Source organism: Hakea prostrata, chromosome 3 (genome assembly GCF_041222555.1).
Source record: "Hakea prostrata isolate BN-2017 chromosome 3, UWA_Hpros_2, whole genome shotgun sequence".
NCBI lineage: Eukaryota > Viridiplantae > Streptophyta > Magnoliopsida > Proteales > Proteaceae > Hakea > Hakea prostrata.
In genome coordinates, this window is record NC_142602.1 from 27,919,025 (window position 1) to 27,939,275 (window position 20,251).

At 34.8% G+C, this 20,251-nt stretch overlaps 1 long non-coding RNA gene and 1 other non-coding gene across 2 annotated transcripts; one reads left to right on the forward strand and one right to left on the reverse strand.

Moving 5' to 3' along the window:
- Positions 1–1,197: 1,197 nt before the first annotated feature.
- LOC149021963 (uncharacterized) lies at positions 1,198–3,407 on the reverse strand. The gene is made up of 3 exons (XR_016172020.1): positions 2,757–3,407; positions 1,358–1,466; positions 1,198–1,252 (listed from the first exon to the last, which is right to left on the reverse strand). It is a non-coding gene; the product is annotated as an uncharacterized LOC149021963 (long non-coding RNA).
- Positions 3,408–14,229: 10,822 nt separating this feature from the next.
- Positions 14,230–14,333, forward strand: LOC149021964 (small nucleolar RNA Z279/snoR105/snoR108). Its single transcript, XR_016172671.1, has one exon. It is a non-coding gene; the product is annotated as a small nucleolar RNA Z279/snoR105/snoR108 (small nucleolar RNA).
- The last annotated feature ends 5,918 nt before the right edge of the window (positions 14,334–20,251 follow it).

Sequence of the window (20,251 nt, forward strand, 5' to 3'; positions counted from 1 at the left end):
ACAAATACATGAATACAAAGAAAATTCAAAAAAGCTAACAGTATTCAAAGAACACAATTTAAGAAAAATAAATACAATACATATTAATCAAGTCAACAAAAACTACATGTTGTACTCTACTTGATGTTACATGTTAATCTAAACACCAATAAGAGAAGAAGAAAAATGGCACAAAAAGGAATAATCCAATCACATTTCGAGGTTGCAACAGCTAGATCTTGTCTTCACTCTCTCTGCAAGGCTAAGCAGCCACTCTTTTTCTTCAGTACCAAAACTTAACACAGGAGGCGGGTCCACGAGCTAACCATCTACATAGTAAGGAGCAGCATTTAGAATACAATTTAACATTCATTGAGGACAGCCAGATGATTTCTTCACTTGATAACAAACAAACACATGCTGCAATTAGATTGAAAAGATATAACCAATTAACATTTGAGGGACTTATAAAACATCCTGCTACTTGGTAGTAGAAGGTTTTAAACACAAAAAAATTGATGATGATCTGAACCATTATATAACCAAACTGTGTAAGGGGCTTTGTATAGCTCTATCAATGCCAATTCCTCAATTCCTGTCTACTTATCAAGTCTGCCTCTCAACCCCAAGAGAGCAGCTCCGGGATCACTTGAGATCAGATGCAGCAAACCAACTTGATATTCCAACTGCACAAATGCCTTCGATTTCATCAGTTGATTCTTGACTACGTCAAATGCCGGTTTCACTTCAAATTGGTCGTAGTCAGTGGCTCAAAATCAGTTTGATTCGACCCACTATCAAAGAAGAGAGAAGGCTATACAAAGCCCCTTTTTTTTCCGTCCAAAACAAAGCCCCTGTTTGATCAATCTTGACCTAAAAGTTCTATTTGTAGGGCTATGAAATCCCTCCTGAAACCAAGTAATCTCAAGTGTCCATAAAATCCATGTGGTCATCCCTGAGAAATTAGAAAGACATCCACGAATACCAATCCATAAGCTGAAATCGTCTAACATCTCGCAAGAATAAAATCTAAACACCAGTTCAACTTGCACATAGTAGCATATAGAGATAAACATGAACTCAGCTAATGAAAGCTTCAATTTCCTGATTGGAGAACATGTGAAAGCCTGAAGAAAGGAACCTGACAAAAGATATAAGCAAAGCAGAATTCACCTTCACATCTTTTGCATCACTGATAGCTCCATTATCAGCTAATTAAGGTGGCTTGCTGAGGGGCCATGCTCAACAAAGAGGTCATAGCTGCTTCTGTAGCCTATGACAAAAAGTCATTCTCATAAGGATTATTATTTTTAACCTATGTCTTTGGTATAGGAATGTTACATATTAATGGAAAGAGAGAGAGAGAGAGAGAGAGGACCTTGAAACTTTATAAACTGTATAACCCATCAGGACAATGGAGTTATGGTGGAAGTTTGGTGACAGATTTGGTGGAACTCAACACTCCAATTTCCTTCTCAAAAGCAGCCCTGCATGAAAAGAGAAAATCCAAAAATTTCAAATTATAAAATTACAAAAGCACTTGATAGAGTCACCAACTCAGATCTGAAACTCAGTCACAGCATGTTGGAACAGCTTAAAACCACCTTAGAACAGCTTAAAGTTGGCACTCTAGGGTTTCAACCACTTAATGGTCCATAACTTAAGTGGACTGAAACCTTCATTATTCATAAATTTAATTTCTGGGTTTTCCACTGCAATTGGAGTTGCAGATCTCCATGATAGCAATAGCCATTACTTATTCTATTTTAGTCACCATAGTTTTACCCGAAGACCGCCTCAGATTCATTCTCACTCTATTAACATCAATCTTACCTGTTAGTGTAAGTTTAATAATCAGATGGGTGAGACTCCTATTCAGATGTGCAAGAGCCAGAAGAGACATGTCCATAACCATAAACAGAAATGGCTTATTCCCATTAGTTTCTATTTATGCAGATTATGTTAGTACACCTACACTGTTTCAGACTGCATAGTTTATCACATATGCATGATTTTGCCAAAAGATCATCAGAATGTGTTCAAAAAGAATAAATTTTTGTTTCTATAAACTTGAACAAGCAAGCTTCTTGAAGTCCATTGCCTTTCTTGTCAAAAACTTGACCAGCTAGCTAGCAGAGGCTACAAAAGCATTATAAGCAGGAGAGAAATCACACAATGACAACGACAGCGAAAACTTGGAATTGGAATTCCACCCTGTAAAACGTAGACGTTTTTGCTTCTCAGAAATCAATCGAACCAAACAAGAGAAAAAGGTGTTGGCTTTTGTTGACTGATGATCGGCTGTAATGAAACAAGGAGAGAGTGCAAATGGGTTTGTCAAGAAACCAATGGCTGTCTTTATAACATTGTTTTTGTCAACAATTTAAAGCACCCTAGCACTTTTGTTTTTGTCAACAATTCAGAATGGAAGAATCAAATATATGATGAAATCAAAGGAAATTAAGACTTTAGTGGGCCAGCTAGGTGTTGGAACCAGAGAATTCTTTTCCACTGCCGCCGATCAAGAATGGGACTACTATAGTGGGTCTTCAAGTTCCAATGGTGCAATCAATATTGCAGCTCCCATTGCTGCTCCACTTGTAATGTCTGCTTGCAATTTTTAGGTTCTTGTAGTTAGTTCCCTCTGGGGTGCATATCTGGGTTTTCTAGGAGGGGGAAAATTACAGCAACTTATCTTGGTTTGAGGTACTGTTGACCAACTAATTAAACAATCTTGGAAATAGATGCAGAATTCGTCATTCGATCAAATACCATACCTTGTTTGAGAAAGGCCACTGCATTCCTGAACTCTTCATGGAAGCTAAAGATTAAACAGAAACACAAAGGAAACTAAATCAGTTGGGTAAGTGATCAGAACAAATCAAACATGAAATAGCAAAAATAACAGAAACCCATTTCAAATCTTGATCAGACTTACCAAGAAGCTAAATCAAATCTGAAGATAAGAGCAAATACGAGGTATAGGGTGGTCAAACAGGTGATCAGATCCTTGGGAACACCATTATACACGAGGATCAAAATGGACATAAAGATATAATAATAATAAATAATAAAGTAGAAAAAAGAAGCAGCGAATCTTGAAAGATTAATTTGTTTAACATAAACATCAAAACAAATAAGGAAAAGAACGCAAGATTCTTCACGTGAATATTATATCTCCAAAAAGATCCACAAGAACAATAGTTCTATTAAAAATAAAAACCACATGAAAAGTAATTCATCCAATAATTGTTAATATGGAAGATAGAGCGTGTGGCAATGCCAACACCAAAAATTCTGACCAAGAGACCTATTCCCTGCAATGAAAATGCACCAATTAGTAAAATAAAGCAACTAATAAATTAATTTATGCAAGTTACATAAGCACAAAAAGTAATGATGAATAATGTCTTACCAAACAAGAACTGTGAGTACTTACTTATGTGCAACCTACACTCCTATTTAACTTGATTAGCTGTTGGTCAATTACAACATAATTAAAAGTTAATTTTTAAATCAATTATACCTACTTAGTTCTTAGCTAAATTATATGTAGGTAAAATGAAACATAATGGTTTATCATTACCTAATACAGAATTCTTGTCCAATATCAATTTTGTTAATAACTCCAATTTCTCCTGCATTGCATCATACTTTTGAGCATTTAATTTCCTTTCTTCTTCTCTTTGTCTCTTTTCCTCTTCTCTTTGCCTCTTTTCCTCTTCTCTTTCTTGTTCAACTTGTTGGAGTTTTTTACTCAACTCTGCAAGTTTACCATCCAACTCCTTATTTTGTTGGGTTTTTGTTAGCCCTAAAACTTTTGGACTTACTCCCGCTCCTAACAAACGTACCCAACCATGGGTATCTGGTCCCAAATGAGTGGTGAAGATACTTTCTAAGACTGGAACGTCATTTCGATTCTCTTCAGGCAAATTAGCCAACTCTTCATTTATCGCTCTCTGATCATTAAACATTTCTCAACCAAGTTAGCCCACTAAGACTCCAATATCATATCATATCATTCATGCAGACATTAATCTGATACATAAATGCATACCATTATTTCAGCTGAAGTTGGATCAACAGGAGTTTGATCCTTCCTTGTATGTGTTTCGAAAAACATCTCTATCCTTGTAGGGTCAAAACCTTCAGGATGCTCCTTTTTCTAAAGAAATCCAACAAAAAATAAATAAATAAATAAACAAAGATAAAAATGTTAACTAATAATTTGCATACATGTTCACAATAATTTAAATAAAGTGAAATTTCATAAACGTGCCTTCATGCGAAATCTTTGTGCATAGCTTCTTCGACCACAAGTATGAGTCATCTTTTGGAGCTTTCTGATGTCAGTATTAACATGACCGAAATGTACAGAGTGACCAATTTTATCCTTAACACCTAAAGAGTTAGGACAAAAGTCAAATTTTGTATCAGGTATTTAGATTTAGAGTTGACAACCTTAAATTTGTAATAGTGAGGTCTCTCCGTCTTTGTTCATTCAAGGATTCTAACTAAGCCAGCCGGCCTTGGATCAGTGCAAACCGTTAAATGAAAGTTTGATTCAGTTAAAGTATTGCTCAGCTTTGAACCCCAAAACCTCTAAACTTGACCTTCAACTCTGAATTCAGTTGAATTAGTGCGGATCATCTCCCTGTCGTGGGAGCACAAAGTGCTCTCCAACGGCTTCCTGCCCACAAAATCAGTGGGGCCTACAGGTGAAAAATACATTTTGAAAAAAAATCAAAATTTTATCTATGGACCCCACTGTGTTTTTGGGAAGCCGTCGAGGAGATGATCCCGACTCTACACATAAACCCTTGGTTCAGCTAATAAGAAATGGACGGTTCGAAAGGCCAAACCAAAGATTAATAATGGAACAAACCACGGTTCAGATAAACAACACAAAATGGACCGAGTCAATGCATATTAATCGAAACATGAATTTGTATTAGTGATCACTGACAAAGTCGTCCATGTTAAACTAACCTCAAAAATGATGAGGATGGCGAACCAAAGATGGAGTTCCCTTTTCCATTATAAAAATTTTCTTTCTTTTTTTATTTTGAAAATGAGGTTAGTCAAGGCTAGCCTATGCGCACCTTGACTACATCTTAGAAGGTAACTGTTACATATAATTTAAATATAAGGCAAGGCTTCGCCCCTAGCCTTGAGGAAGTTCATACTCATGACATCTTATTTTTTCAGGTAGAGACGCACCATCAACCATGCATATTGGGAAATGTATGTGATAAAAAGGATAGACAGTTTCACAATCAAATTATGTGCAATTAATGGTGGTATAATACCAATTTCTCATGCCATATTTAATCAACAAATGATTCTCCATTGGTGATTTGATAGTCATCCACATTGATTTGGCCTCAAAGGTGTTTGCGAGAGGAGTGTTGTAAAATTAAAGAGATAATTACTATTGCTCCCTTGTACTATTGTTTTATTACTAAAGGGATCATATTCTTTATACTATTGTCCCCTTCCTTGTAACGGTGGTAAGTGACCATTACGGTTTTGTGTTTAATGTATATTTTACCCTTCCAGAAATAAGAAGCCAAAAGATGATATCATTCTCATTTACAAAAAAAAAATAACCATATGAAACCCACACCTCTCAGTAAAGAGGTCGTGGGTGTGATCTTACCTGATGGTATATTATGCAATACCCCATCCACAATATATAAAAAATCACCTATTTCGAAAAAGAAGAAAAAAAACATATTAAATGCCAAATTTCCCCATTATATTCTTACAATGTACGATTCTAAAAAGTTGAATCTTGATGAGATAAAACCCACTGCAAGTAAGAACTACTTTTTACCAAAAAAAAAAAAAAAGAACTACTTGAAATTGATTACACCAAATTAGAAAGTAAATAAATAAAACCAATACTTAACAAACTCTTCCCCTTACAACAACTTGATACTAGGAAGAACAGGGCTACAAACAGGGTTTAGATCTAAAAATCTTGCATTTTTTGTGTCTCAGTGTTATTTTGTGAATTGGATATTTACTAGGGGTGTATAATTGTAATTTAAGAAATGCATAAACTTAAAAAAAATAGAAAATAAAATGTCACTGTATAAGAACTGTCGGATTTTTTTACTTTTAACGTTTGTCATCACCTAACACCTGCGGGACGATACCCATGTAGGCAAGAACAAAAATCCAAAAAGGAGTCTACTTGCAAAAAAAAAAAAGAGCAAGAGAAAAAGTGTTCATTACTAAGAGGGTGCTTAGATTTACATGGAAGAAAGATTTAAGATTTTTCCTGCGACTTTAACAAATAAGGATAAAAACAAAATAATAAGAGGTTATCCAAAATATATATATATATATATAGAATAATAAGAGGGAAAAAGAAAATTTAAATTTTTTTTACATGTATGACCTTTGTTTTCATTGAAAAAAAAGCACACCCTTCCAAAATCAAAACATTACAAAGAAGTGATTTCATTATTCTGGCTAAAGTGTCAGAAAGACTTGACAGGATGGAGGATATGCTATTTTGTATGTGACACCTCTACCAAGGTACGGGCGACCTGAACCAAGAAAAAGAAATTCTTCTCATAGCCTTTGACGAAGTCATTCATTGTTTCGGTCAAGATATCATGGTCCTGGACAGATAATGTAAAACACATGATGGTGGATGTAACCACCAAACGTTTGACAAGTCCAAACACCAGCCCCCCTTAAGTAACAAATCTGCCAAACCATTAGCAAATCTATCAATGTGAACAACCTAAATATTATCAAACAAAACAAAATAAATTTTGAGAACTTGGACCGACTTTAAACAACTCCAGCTTTAACTACTTAGGACCACCTCTTGTGGTGAGGCGTGACTTCATGGGCATTAAGTCATCACTTTCTTTCTAATGGAGTAGTAGTAACCACATAATTGTGTTGATCCATGCTAGATATTTCCTGATAAGTCTATAATTTTTCTAATCTATTTTAATTTACCCTACAAAATTGTGTGAAACGGCCTGATAATCGATTGCATTAAAGACTACCAGGCATAGTTATTTGTTTCAGATTCAAGTATTATTCGAAATAATTTGATGAATCAATTATTTTGTTCGCTCAACAAAGCGGTTAAAACAGCGCACAAATTAAAATTCGGATGTTTAAGTTGAGCAAATATTAAAGAAATTCAAAATATGAGTAAAATTATAGAGATATCTTGTCTGTGGTTAAATAAACTAAATTTAGCCAACGCAGAGCTGTTTTAGTAGTTGAAACCAACACCTCTTAGTGAAGAGGTCGTGGGTTTGACTCTGGTGAGGCATATTAATATTCCCATCCCCCGGATTAATAAAGCCCCTTTGTACAAAAAAAAAAAAAAAAAAGGCATAAATGTAGCAGAACGGTTGTGTAAATAAATCTTACAATTAAATGTATTGAATTAAATCTGAACCGTTTATGATGAACAACTCTGATTTAATTCCACCTAATTTAATGGTAGGATATCTAGAAGCGTTCAACCAAACAATTTACACGGCCGTTCAGCTACCACCTTTCCTAAAAAAATAATAATAATTAAAAAAAAAAACACACAACTATGGTTGTAGATTCTACAAATTCAAAAAGTGATGAACGAATAGATAACTTAGCCTCTAGGCTTAATCTGTTGTTCACAAGTTGAGAACCTCAATCATTCAATACAGGAATGTGCAAAAATCATTTGTAGAAGGAGAATCGCAGAGTAACCATAAGTGTGTAGAAATTGTTTGCAGAAGGATTGTATAAAGAAAATTTGTAGAAGGAAGATTAACACTAGACGTATTGGTAGTGAAGAATTGATGAGTTTTCAACTTTTTTATGTCGTTATTAACCAAAAATATTCACATATAATTTGGTTCGCCCAAAATTAATCGTGAATTTTATTTATGTGGGTAAAAGTTGAGAACTTTACTGAATCAATGGAAAAAACGCGGATTCAAGAGAATAAATTGTATTATTCGGATTTGGAGAATTATTCACAAAATTAAATAACTACACGACAGGGTAAAGCACCTAGTTGGAAGTACACTCAACAACCAGGGATTGGAAAGGGGCCATCAATCGCTCGTCGGGTACTCCTTGCAAGAATAGAGAAAAGACAAGTGTATGGAAGATGCAACTTTATAAAAATTAAAGAATATGATTCAACAAAGTACAAACTAGTAACATCTTGTTCCACAGTCAAGTGCTCTACCATTGACCTAAGAACCCTTGTGGTGTTAATGGTCCAAAGTTTTACAAGAATACACGGCTACAGCAATAAGATCTCTTTATTAAAGAAATAATAATAATAAATAAGAAGAAGATCTCTTTTATGAAAATCATAATTTAAAGGGTAAATATCACTTACCTCCCCTCGTAGCTGAACAAATAGCACTTACACCCCCTCTTAGTTAGATAATATCACTTACCTCCCCTCTTATCTAGCAAATATATCAAACACCTCCCCTCCGTTAACTTTCTCGGTGAAATTTAACTTTTACAGTTAAATATTTTTCTAAAACCCCAAATTACCCTTGGCTAAAAATATTTTTTATTTTAAACCCTAAATTACCGTAATCATCCTAACAGTTAAAATACTAAATTACCCTCAATTAAAATAATTATTAAAAACCAAAACACTATAGTTAAAACCCAAATTATCTTTAATTATTAAACAATTAAACAAAAGGTACTTCTATCAAGTAAAATTAAAAATGCAATTAAAAAAAAAAAGAAAAGGGGTATGTTGATAAAATTAAACACGAACTACTATTTTGGGTTTTTTTTAATTGTTTGATAGTAAAAAAAAAAAAAAAAGGGTATGTTGGGCTTTTAATAATTAAAGATAATTTACGTTTTAACTATGATGTTTTGGTTTTTAACAATTATTTTAATTGAGGGTAATTTAATATTTTAACTACGGATGATTACGGTAATTTAGGGTTTAAAAAAAAAAAAGGTTTTTAGACAAGGGTAGTTTGGAGTTTTAGAAAAATATTTAACGGTAAAACTTAAATATAACCGAAAAAGTTAACAGAGGGGAGGTGTTTGATATATTTGTTAGGTAAGAGGGGAGGTAAGTGATATTATCCAACTAAGAGGGGGTGTAAGTGCTATTTGTCCAGTTCAAAGGGGATGTAAGTGATATTTACCATAATTTAAATGCTTCATGATATTAAGTCAAGGGTTTGAATCTTCTTCGGACAACTAGAACTGAAACCAATGACGATGAAATTTGAAACCTAAGCCTCCAATAGAATTAAGAACAATCTTTCATACGAAAAAAAAATTGATAAAATTCTTGAATTCAGTTACAAGTATTCTTTCAGTTTCAATAAGAATATTCAAGAATAACCAGTAAAAATAAACATCTCTAGCCAAGTATAATTTTCATATTTCCAAATACTGAGATAAATCTACTTTTTTTTTTTTTTTTTTTTTTTTGTTTGCCAATCCTTGTTTATAAACCGATATTCGACCTGCGTTGCACACCTGGCTGTGGTGGGTGAGTCTCCCAGCTGGGATTACCAGAACCTTGCTTAAGCGAACCAAGTTGCTTACCACTTGGACCAACCCCCGTTGGTTATAAATCTACTTTTACTGTAAATAGAAAGCAAAAATTAAGAAAAGTATGATAAATATAATATAATGAATATAATGAATCTATGATAAATATATTTACTAGAAAAATTCAATGGTTTCCTCCAATGTTTTAATCTTTACTTTTAATGTTTTATTATCATAGATAGTTGTTTATCATATTCTATAAACTTATCAGTGTTGAGAGAGGAAAGAAGAAATATCGCACATTGTGACTATTTGAAAGATGGTTAATCATAACCATATATATATATCATGTCAAGAATGCATGATGGCTTTTGATGAGTGTTGCTCATAACCAATGGATGCCTTTTTCAATATTTATTTAATGGTTATGAATGCCTTTTTCAATATTTATTTAATGACATTTTTTGGTGGAACAAATGACATTTAACACGCATGTTATCAAATGTAATGTTTCAGGATTTGACTTCTCTTCATGGAAAGAATCTCCAACGAGTGTCAACTAATTAATAGGATTTTGCTGTATGCACTCATTAGATTTTTCTTAGCCTTTGCATTAGAATAGTCAATATAGGAATATCCTAAAACCCACGTTTATAGAAGGATAATATATAGGAAGAAAGATGTGAGAGATAAGAGAGAGGAGAATTAATAGGAATTGAGGAGTTAGTTTCCATTAAAAATGGCATCTTGAATATTTAATAATAAATTATTTTCAAAAATTTCCCTTAACCCACATTTATAGAAGGAGAATAAATAGGAAGAAAAGATGTGAGAGAGAAGAGAGGGAGAATAAATAGCAATTGATGATTTGTTTTTTAAATAGAGATGACATTATACCCATTATTTTACTTTTAAAGTTTGTTTTCAATTTTGGGTAATTTTCATTTGGACCCCCTGAGGTTTGGTCCAGGTCACTTTTAGTCCAGTTTAAGTTTTCTTTTGCATATGGCTCCCCTGTAGTTTTAATAAATGATTAAATAAGGACAAGTTTAACAGAAACTGTTAATTTAATAAATTGGTGACAAAAATACCCTCGTTTGGAATTTTTTATTTTTTTTAATCTATTAAAATAAATACTATAAAATAAATAAATAATAAACAGTCATCGATTCCCTTTGAACAGTTATCTGTCGGATTCGGAATACATTCGCCGTGACGAAGAAGATTGAGTGAGCCACATTTGGAGATCAAAACCATACCTGTGATCCTCATGCTACTGCACAAAAAAGAAAATGAGGACGATTTACTCTTATTCTGCTACTACTGTTGGTCTCCGTCTGCAATAGGGGTAACTGCTCTTCAAAAGTGTTACCTTTCTCATGTTTAAAGCTTGGATCAGTTGCTATTTTTCTTGGAAGTGGATCTTTTGCTTCATTCTTTAGAATCGCAGAGGTAAGAATGACAATCGGTTCTTTTGCTGTGGGATTATTGAATACATGAATATACCCATTTCTAATTTTCAATTTTTTTCAGGTTTCTGACTTTGTTTGATGGTCTTTTTTCTTCTGTACGGGCTTTTTTTTTCCGATTTTTTTCTTCTTCTATTTTAGAATGGATTCGTAGTTGACGTTCCTCTACATTCTAATAGAAAAAATCAGTTTTTTCTTTTTGGCTTTTGACTTTCTTTATTCGCTTTTGTGCTCTTGTTTTGTTTTTTTTGGATTGTAGATCCATCGTTTTGAATTTTTTTTCTCAAAGAACCAGTGGTGAGAACAGGTATGGTATCTAACGAATAATCTTTCATCTCAGATCATAATCGAATTGAAGTTTGAAATTTGTTCCTCATGACTTCCATTTTGATGTTTTTTAGGGTTTGAGAGGTTGTGATTTGAACTGAATTCAAAAAGATAAGAGCAAGTTATTGCTGCTAGGGTTTCCCTTCTCGCTTGAAAATTCCAAACGAGGGTATTTTTGTCACCAAATTTATTAAATTAACAGTTTCTGTTAACTTGTCCTTATTTAATCATTTATTAAAACCACAGGGGAGCCATATGCAAAAGGAGCCATATGCAAAAGGAAACTTAAACTGGACTAAAAGTGACCTGGACCAAACCTCAGGGGGTCCAAATGAAAATTACCCTTCAATTTTTTTTGGGGGGGGGGGGGAAATAGTGATATTTCACATGTGAGAAAAGAAAAAAAGCAAATTGCACTGGCACCCCAAAATGGAGGCTGTAAAACACTGACACCCCATTTTATGTTTAAAAAACACAAACACCCCATTTATTAAACACACTAGTCCATTCTGTTAGTAAAACCATTAACCCACAGTTATGTTTTTTTAATTCCAAAAATGCCCTTACTAACACTTAAAACCCTAAACCCAAATTTTTTCTCTCTCCTCACTCGGCTCTCCTCTACTTCACCGTCTCCACTTTCCTCCGGCAAGTTCATTTTGATGCATCCACAACACCACAATAGTGACTCAAGAAACAAGCTCGAATCAGAAGCAGCACGACTACTGGAACACCATCAGTTGAGAAAGTGTTGGGGTAATTGTATTACAAATTCTTCAAACATATAAAAGTGAAATTGCAATACAATTGAGAGATGAAGATCTTTAGCAAATTTGAAGAGCTTGAAGTAGCAACTGAACGAACCACTGATTGATGAGGTTGAGTCACACCTTGATGCTGTCTTTAAGGTAATTGATGCACCCTACTACCAAGGTTTCTTCGCACCACCACCTCCAAGATAAAGCAACCTCCAACTAGAAGATGAGGTACTTCTTCTAGTCCCTTAAAGGAGCCAAAAGCTAGAGCACAACACTTAGACAACTCAAGTAAGAAATGAACTTTGTAAAACAAATAATGTGGAGAGTCACAATAGCACACAATATGCAAGGAAGGGTTGGGTTTATATAGGCCCAAACCACACCTCCCCACAAGGGGAGAATCAATTCTCCACTAATGGAGAATCAATGGTTTGTCCCTCCTCCACTAATGTGAATAAACCCCCTTGACCTAACCTCCCCACTACTTGGGGAAGTAACTCTCATATTCACTTCTTTGGAATGAATAGGCTTTAACCCATTCAAAGACCTTAACCCCCACTCATGGTAATGGCCATGAATGGTCATGAAGTTGAAATGAGAAATAAAGATCAAGAATTAGAATTTGAGTAATTCCACCATTCAAGTTAGCCCACCTCATCACCATGATCAAGACCTTTAAGACCCATGACCAACGTCATGAAGAGCCTCATAACCAAAGTCATGAAGGGTCTCCTTTAACCAAGGTCATGAAGGGCCTCCTTTACTCATGGTGCCTCATTACCACCCTTACCTCATGGTGCCTCATTACCACCCTTACCTCAAGGGTCCCACACACAAACAAAACAATTAAATAAAAGAAATGCAAAAACTAATTTTGAAACTTAATATATAGATAATATAGATTTTAATAAAAAAAACCTAACAGAAAGGAATAGATGACGAATAGTTAAAACACCAACAAACTTAAAATTACATAGCCTTCTCCTTAATTGCAATGAAGAAAACCTGCAAGGTAATATAAAATCGATTCGTCAACGTCTGCTTTCCTAGAAAATCATCCTTAATCAATGTTGAAATCAGCTCAAAGAACGAGAGAAGAAAAATCGAACATCAGAAAGCAAAGATTTAACACGGGAGCAATTCAATGAAATTACTCGCTCAACAAAGCATGACAATGAACATCAATTAACATATCTCGTGTTCAATCCCTCGAAAACAAAGAATTAAGACATTCAATCGTTATTTAAAGACATAAAAAGCCACTAGAGAATAAATCACCATAATCCATGAACAATTTAGTAAGCATTTATAATGCGTAACGCCATATACCCAACTAAGCATCAAACAGGAAACCAAATCAACCTAAAAAGCGTAAATTCTACCCTCTGAACCAATAAAACATTAAAAATGAAACACTAAGAACAGATGCTGAAATTTAGAGAAAGAAAAAATGAAAATTTTAAGCACTGGCTTCTCAAGGAAGAACAGTCGATGACTATGGAAAGGGAGGGAGAGAGAAGACGAGACAATCCTAAATCTTCTGCTGCTTCTGTAATGCCAAATATCCCAATCGCCTTGCCTTGTTGTCTTCGTTTTGCATCGTTCTTGTTTAACACACAGTTGGAAGATCAGCTTTGCAATCAAAATTCGAGCTTGTTTCTTGGGTCACTATTGTGGTGTTGTGGATGCATCAAAATGACCTTGCCGGAGGAAAGTGGAGACGGTGAAGCAAGGAGAGCCGAGTGAGGAGAGAGAACAAATTGGGTTTAGGGTTTTAAGTGTTAGTAAGGGCATTTTTGGAAATAAAAAAACATAACTGTGAATTAATGGTTTTACTAACAGAATGGACTAGTGTGTTTAATAAATGGGGTATTTGTGTTTTTTAAACATAAAATGGGGTGTCAGTGTTTTAAAGCCTCCATTTTGGAGTGCCAGTGCAATTTGCTCAAAGAAAAAAACTAGAAAAATAAAGGAAATTAATATAAAAAATGAAAAAACTAAGGAAATAGTAAAAAAAATAAAAAATCCAGGGGGCATGGCTCTCCGGCCCCTTAGTGGGTCCGCCCCTGAAGGGAATTAGATATTAAATAGTCCCACATCGATGGCGGAAAAAGGATCGATGCACCCCAGCTTTACAAAATGGTGAGGAAGAGTTTCAACTAAAATATGATCCTTCAGGCAGAAATGGGATGTGATGAGTGGTCATGACACGCAATAGAATTGCGTGAGGGGTGCTCACTCCAAGCCTGGTTACGACACAGGGTCACCCAAAAGTTACCAATCTGATCCCAATTTAATACAGTTGAAACCGAGCACGTGATTAATATGTATTGTATTGATTTTTCTTAAATTGTGTTTTCGAATACTTTTAACTTTTTTGAATTTTCTTTGTATTCATGTATTTATATTGTCTTTCAGGAATAAATGTAATAAAAGCAGATAAATGTGTGTTTTTTTTTTTAAAAGAATCAACCTAGGCGGTAAACAAAAAACTGCCACTAATTAAGAGGAAATTACAGATGAATTTACAAAATAGGATACTGAATTTGAACACAATTAGTGGCGGTTTCTTTTGAACCACCACTAAATAATACATATTTCGTGGCGGTTTAGTAGATTACTGCCACTAAAAGGACGTAAATAGTGGCAGCTTTTAAGCATACGGCCACTAAAAACGATACATTTTGTGGCGGTTTTTCATTTACCACGGCATATATATGACTAGTGGCGGTTTTATTAAACCGCCACTATTTGCACATTGCATGCACCCCACATTTCATGGCATAACCTGTATCGAACTAGAACATAAAATATATGCATAATCATAGCATGACAAAGTGTCAATACTAGAGAGCAATAGCATGCTCCACAAAACATAAATCTATACCAAAACCCAGAACAGTGAAACAAGCACAACAAGGCATATGAAAAACATGCACAAGAGTTGATAAAAAAATCGACAGCATATCCCCTAAAAGATGCATCATATGAAAAACATAATAAATGGAAAAAAATAACGCCTGGACATCACTATAACCAATAATAGAAAGAGAAAAAGAAGAAAAAAAACACTACTAAGTGACATCCAAACACAAAACCTGAGTCAACGAAGCCCCAAATATCATAATAACACACTTTGGGATCTAATTTGTACCAAGCAAGAATCAACACACATGCTCACAAAGCTCCAAATAAGGTCTATTATGTATCAGAGGATACATAAAAGAACAAAAAACAACTAGAGAAAGAAAATTTAAACTATTTAACTTTAAATGATATTAATTATGACAATGACCATTGAAAGTTCAACAAATGAACAGCTAAATAAATTTAACTGAATTAAAATAAGTAATTAAACTTTTAGTGATTTTGTTAAATGAAACTGTGACAAATATGTATAGATCTCTCCCCCAAATCATGTACATAGATATATAAAAAAACATCTAGGATTCCCTAGCAGGTCCAAGTACACTTATTCCAAGTTTTAAATTTTAATTTGCATAATATAGTAAATTTCAAATGAAAATATGCAATCAACATTTAATCCACATAAACCAGTAAACACAAAGGCACATAATAAGAAATGATAGACCAGAGGCAAGTTTTAAACTCAGATATGCAAGACACATTACTAACACATAGAAGACAAGTCGTATATGCCAAAATCTAGGAGGTAAACAAGAGACCAAAGGAATTCTATAAGAAACAAGACATATCGCAGAGAAAAACTTCCTTCTAAATTATTGTAAGAATGACCATAATTAAAGTTGCCTGAGAAAATGATGGCCATTCTTAATCTTAAATAGAATTTCCCCGCTTAATGGATAGCCATTTGCTACCAATGGGGAATTGCTTCTCATCTCAAATGGAGGTGATTGGATTTGCACCAATGGAAACCATAAATTTCATACTGAATAGAGGTATATGATAGATCTTTTGCCTTTGACTTTTAGTTTTAAATAGGGAATAGGGCTCTATCCTAATTTGAACGAGTCACACATACACCCTAGTACAGGTTCCTTGGCACTGAGGACATCCCCGAAGCGCAGGGAATTTCGTGACATTTCTGATGGGCTGTCTTGTGTTTTTAATAAGTTGTTTAATAGTTGGCATGCTGAATCGTATACCGTCTCCGTACAAACCCACAATAACAAATACTAACGGAGCAAAATCTCTTCGACCCGTTACTTCCATTGAGTCTGGAATGCACAAAAACCTTAAGACCACTTAACCCTGGAGCAACCGAAGATAGTAACACCCTTATAGTCTTACATTTAACAAGTGAAGATGTAAAATAGTCAATCCCTTCTCTCAAAACAAATCCTAAGGTACCACTCCCAACTCTATCACTGGACTAATAAGCACTATTCAAATTGAAACCTTACCATCCACACGTCACAGGAAAATGCACAAGTCAACCACCAGACACATCTAGGTCAGCTAAGAGAAAACACCAGTTAGGGATAAAGAAAATGAGTGTAAACTCCAAAAGACTCAATAACTACTATTCCTCATAAAACCACACAAATAAGACATTAGAGGTGAGGTACCCAACACCAAATTTTACCTATGTTGTTTGCTACAATGCATACATACCCTAAACCCTAACACAAACATGACCTAACCTAACATGCTATCACTAGTGCAAGACTTACCCCAAACAAACAACATGACTTAGAGACATCCTCTTGGTATGCACTCCCCTCTAAAACATATACACCTAACTAAATCATACCCCTAAGAACACATGTGACTCCTTACAAATAGTGAGTACACAATTGACAATCCTAATGTCATACCTAGCACTATCTAGGCTATTGATGGAGGTCAAACTTCTTATAGGACTAAGGATATACCTAACAACGTACAGAGTGAAGATAGAACCATTGTGTGCACAGTCTAATAGTACCAATGCCAACAATATCACACATGTCATTACCCATGAACATTCTCTTCCAGTGGAGGTGATTTTTCTGTAGATTGGACGTGCTTTTTGGCTACTTTTTTTTTGAGGGTTTTCAATCCTTGCAATGTGTATATCCTTTGTCGGTGGTTATAAGCAAGGTTCATTGTGTCGGCGATATATCGCCGACACAGGGCGATATATCGCCCTGTCGCTGGGGGGCGACACGACTCCCCCCAGCGACACGACATTTACCATATGTCGGCGATATATCGCCCTGTGTCGGCGATATATCGCCGAAAAGTCAGCGATATATCGCTAAATTTGCCATATATAACTGTATTTCGTTTGTTTTTCGCCGATTTTTCGTTCGTTTTTTGCCAAGGTGACATAGGGCCTCTAATCATCAAGGAGACGGTTAACAACATTTGTGCAAGATACCGATCGTTATCGTATGGATAACTACCATATAACGATCATCAAATGAGTTATCTATTAGCCAAACCTCAAACGGATCTATCACTAACGGATCTATTCGTTAAGATCTGACGGCTATCCGAAGAAGGTTCAAATACATCCAACGAAAGAGATCGTTATCATATGGATAACTACCATATAACGATCATATTATCAAAGGAGTTATCTATTAGCCAAACCGCAAACGGATCTATCACTAACGGATCTATTCGTTAAGATCTGATGGCTATCCGAAGAAGGTTCAAATACATCCAACGAAAAATATTCGAATGTACACACTATATAAGACATCACCTACCCACAAGGTAGAGATAGAAAAATGTATACAATCTGAATCGTATTCTCATCATTTATTCTTTAGCTTTGTGCTTAAGCAAAGCTGTTTATGATCAGTTCATCAATTGACTTAGCCTTCGGAGGTGGACTCCCGTCCCCAGTGGTCGGGCCACATCTGACGTTCGTTTTTGCAGGTCATCCACAGGAGATCTAAGGGTTGAATAGATTTTAGATGCATCACTATCATGTCTTTTATTAAGGTGCACTTAAAATTTCTTATTCTAATTATTTTTTGATATTTTATCGCTGTGTATCATCTAGGATTAATGTATCTTAAAAGATGGTTGTCCGTACATATAATTACTCTTAAGGAATATCTTGTTCTAGTATTGAAAACGAACTCCTCCCACTTCCTTTTTACGTTCCTGCCTTCTTTTTAGCAAATAAAATGTTGAAAGTTTAGTATTAGTGCTTCGTTTGTTTGATGTCTTTCTATTCAAATTTTATGAAATAGGACCTCTCTTTGTGAGAAAGAATGTATGAGTTTAGTAAATGTCTACGTAGGTGAGTGTGAATAAATCTCCTTAGACCCGGTTCATGCTGATCCAATCGGAATCGACCAACAGTACGGAAGGCCACACAAGGATCTAATCCTGACCATTGGATCTAAATCACTCAATCGACAGTCACCAGTGGCTCTAGTCCACAAAAAGAATCTATAAATAGGGTTGCAATGCACATGATTAAGGGGGACATCCAAATTCATTCACTAGAGCCTGCACTTTTCCCTCTTTTTAGACACTCAAGCACACCAGAGAGACTCTAAGGAGCTCTGCAACCTTAATTCTCATTCATCACTGACTTTGACCGTCGGAGATGGAGTGGCGATCCAGCTGATCGGCTCCCTTTCTAACAGTCCTTCATCTTACAGGAGAGTGGCTCCCTTTCTAACAGTCCTTCATCTTACAGGAGAGTGTGAGTTCCAAGTTAAATCTGATAAGTTCGGTGTGAGATTCACAGTTCACTGACCCTGGCGAAATCTGCACCAACAGTGAGCAAGAATGGACGTGAGACATCCAGATAGAATCCGTCATGTAGAACACACCCTTTGCATGAACTACATCAATAATTGACCAATGAAGGAAATAAGCAACAACTCCATCACCATTGTCGACCTGCCACAGGGAGAAGATGCAGTGGGTCATAACAACTACGTCTTGAAAGGGGTTTGTTTGCTTCCAGTTGAAGGTCTGGCAGCAGAGGTGAAAGTGAAGAGGCAAGAAGCCCAGCATTGACTTTCCCAGGTTGAGTATTCCCTGCTTTGAGGTTTTTAGTTTGTTTCCCTCCAAATTATTAGGGTTCTTTTTAAAGGCTCTTTGCTGTTGGAGAAGGTAGGAGTGAGCTTTCTCTTGGATTTCTTGAAGGAAGAAGAGGACTTTTTAATTGATCAATTTGTTAGATAGTTTTTGGTGTTGAAGTTGTTTTTGAAGGATTCTATGGTTTATTTTTTTCTTGATTTTCTCTTTGTATGTGTGAAAATACACTATTTGTCCCCTACCTTCACTTTCAAGAATCTCTAAACTTTCTTTTAAAATTTTAATTCTTTCTAATAACAATTTTTCCAGAAATCTTGAACTTTCTCTTAAAATTTCGATTTCTTCTAGTAACAATTTAAATTTTAAGGTTTATTAGATTCACATTTAATTAATCCGATCTAATCATACCCATTGATTTTTTTTTCCTACCTAATTTATGGAAATTGACGGTTTTCCATATTTAGTTAATACTCTTCAAGTTTATCTTTCTCCTATAATTTCTCCCACAATTTCTTCCCTACCTTCTTTTCTTTCATGATTTTTTTAAAGTTTAAATGATAACAAATCTAATCATACAATTTTAGCCCCTATATTTTATTTCAATATATTTTTAATAATTTACATATAATTGTGTCATTTATATGTTAAAACCTTATTAATTTATTTACATTTTTAATGTGAGCCCTACGTATGAATAGGATAAAATAATTCAGAGGTGGGACCCATAGTGAGTTCTAGATGGACTCACAATATAGGTGGTGAAAAGATACTAATGCTTGCCTAACTGAGAGATGATCTACACTCATTATTCGGCCCCTCCCCCAGTGTTCAATCCTTGCTCCGCTCTTGCTTGGGAAAGCTCTAAGACACTTTCTTCAACAGGAAAACAAGATGGTTTTTGACATTACATTGGATTTATTAACAATAACGCTCATACGGACACGGGTATTAATCCAAATTTAAGAAATTACTAGTGCCACCCCGGGAGTTACTTTCTAATATATCAATCAACCCCAGCAACAAGTTTATGTCACTTACATATTTATTTATTTATTTATATTTTTGAAAAAAAATTACCCCTCAAATGTCCAATCATAAGACTGCAAGATCAACTTATGGAGAGATTGATGAAGGAAGCATGGTCGTAATTTTACTTTTATTTTTCCTTTTCAAGCTAATTAATTGAAGACTATATTTACTATTATTATATATTTTTTCCTTTCTTTGAATATATAT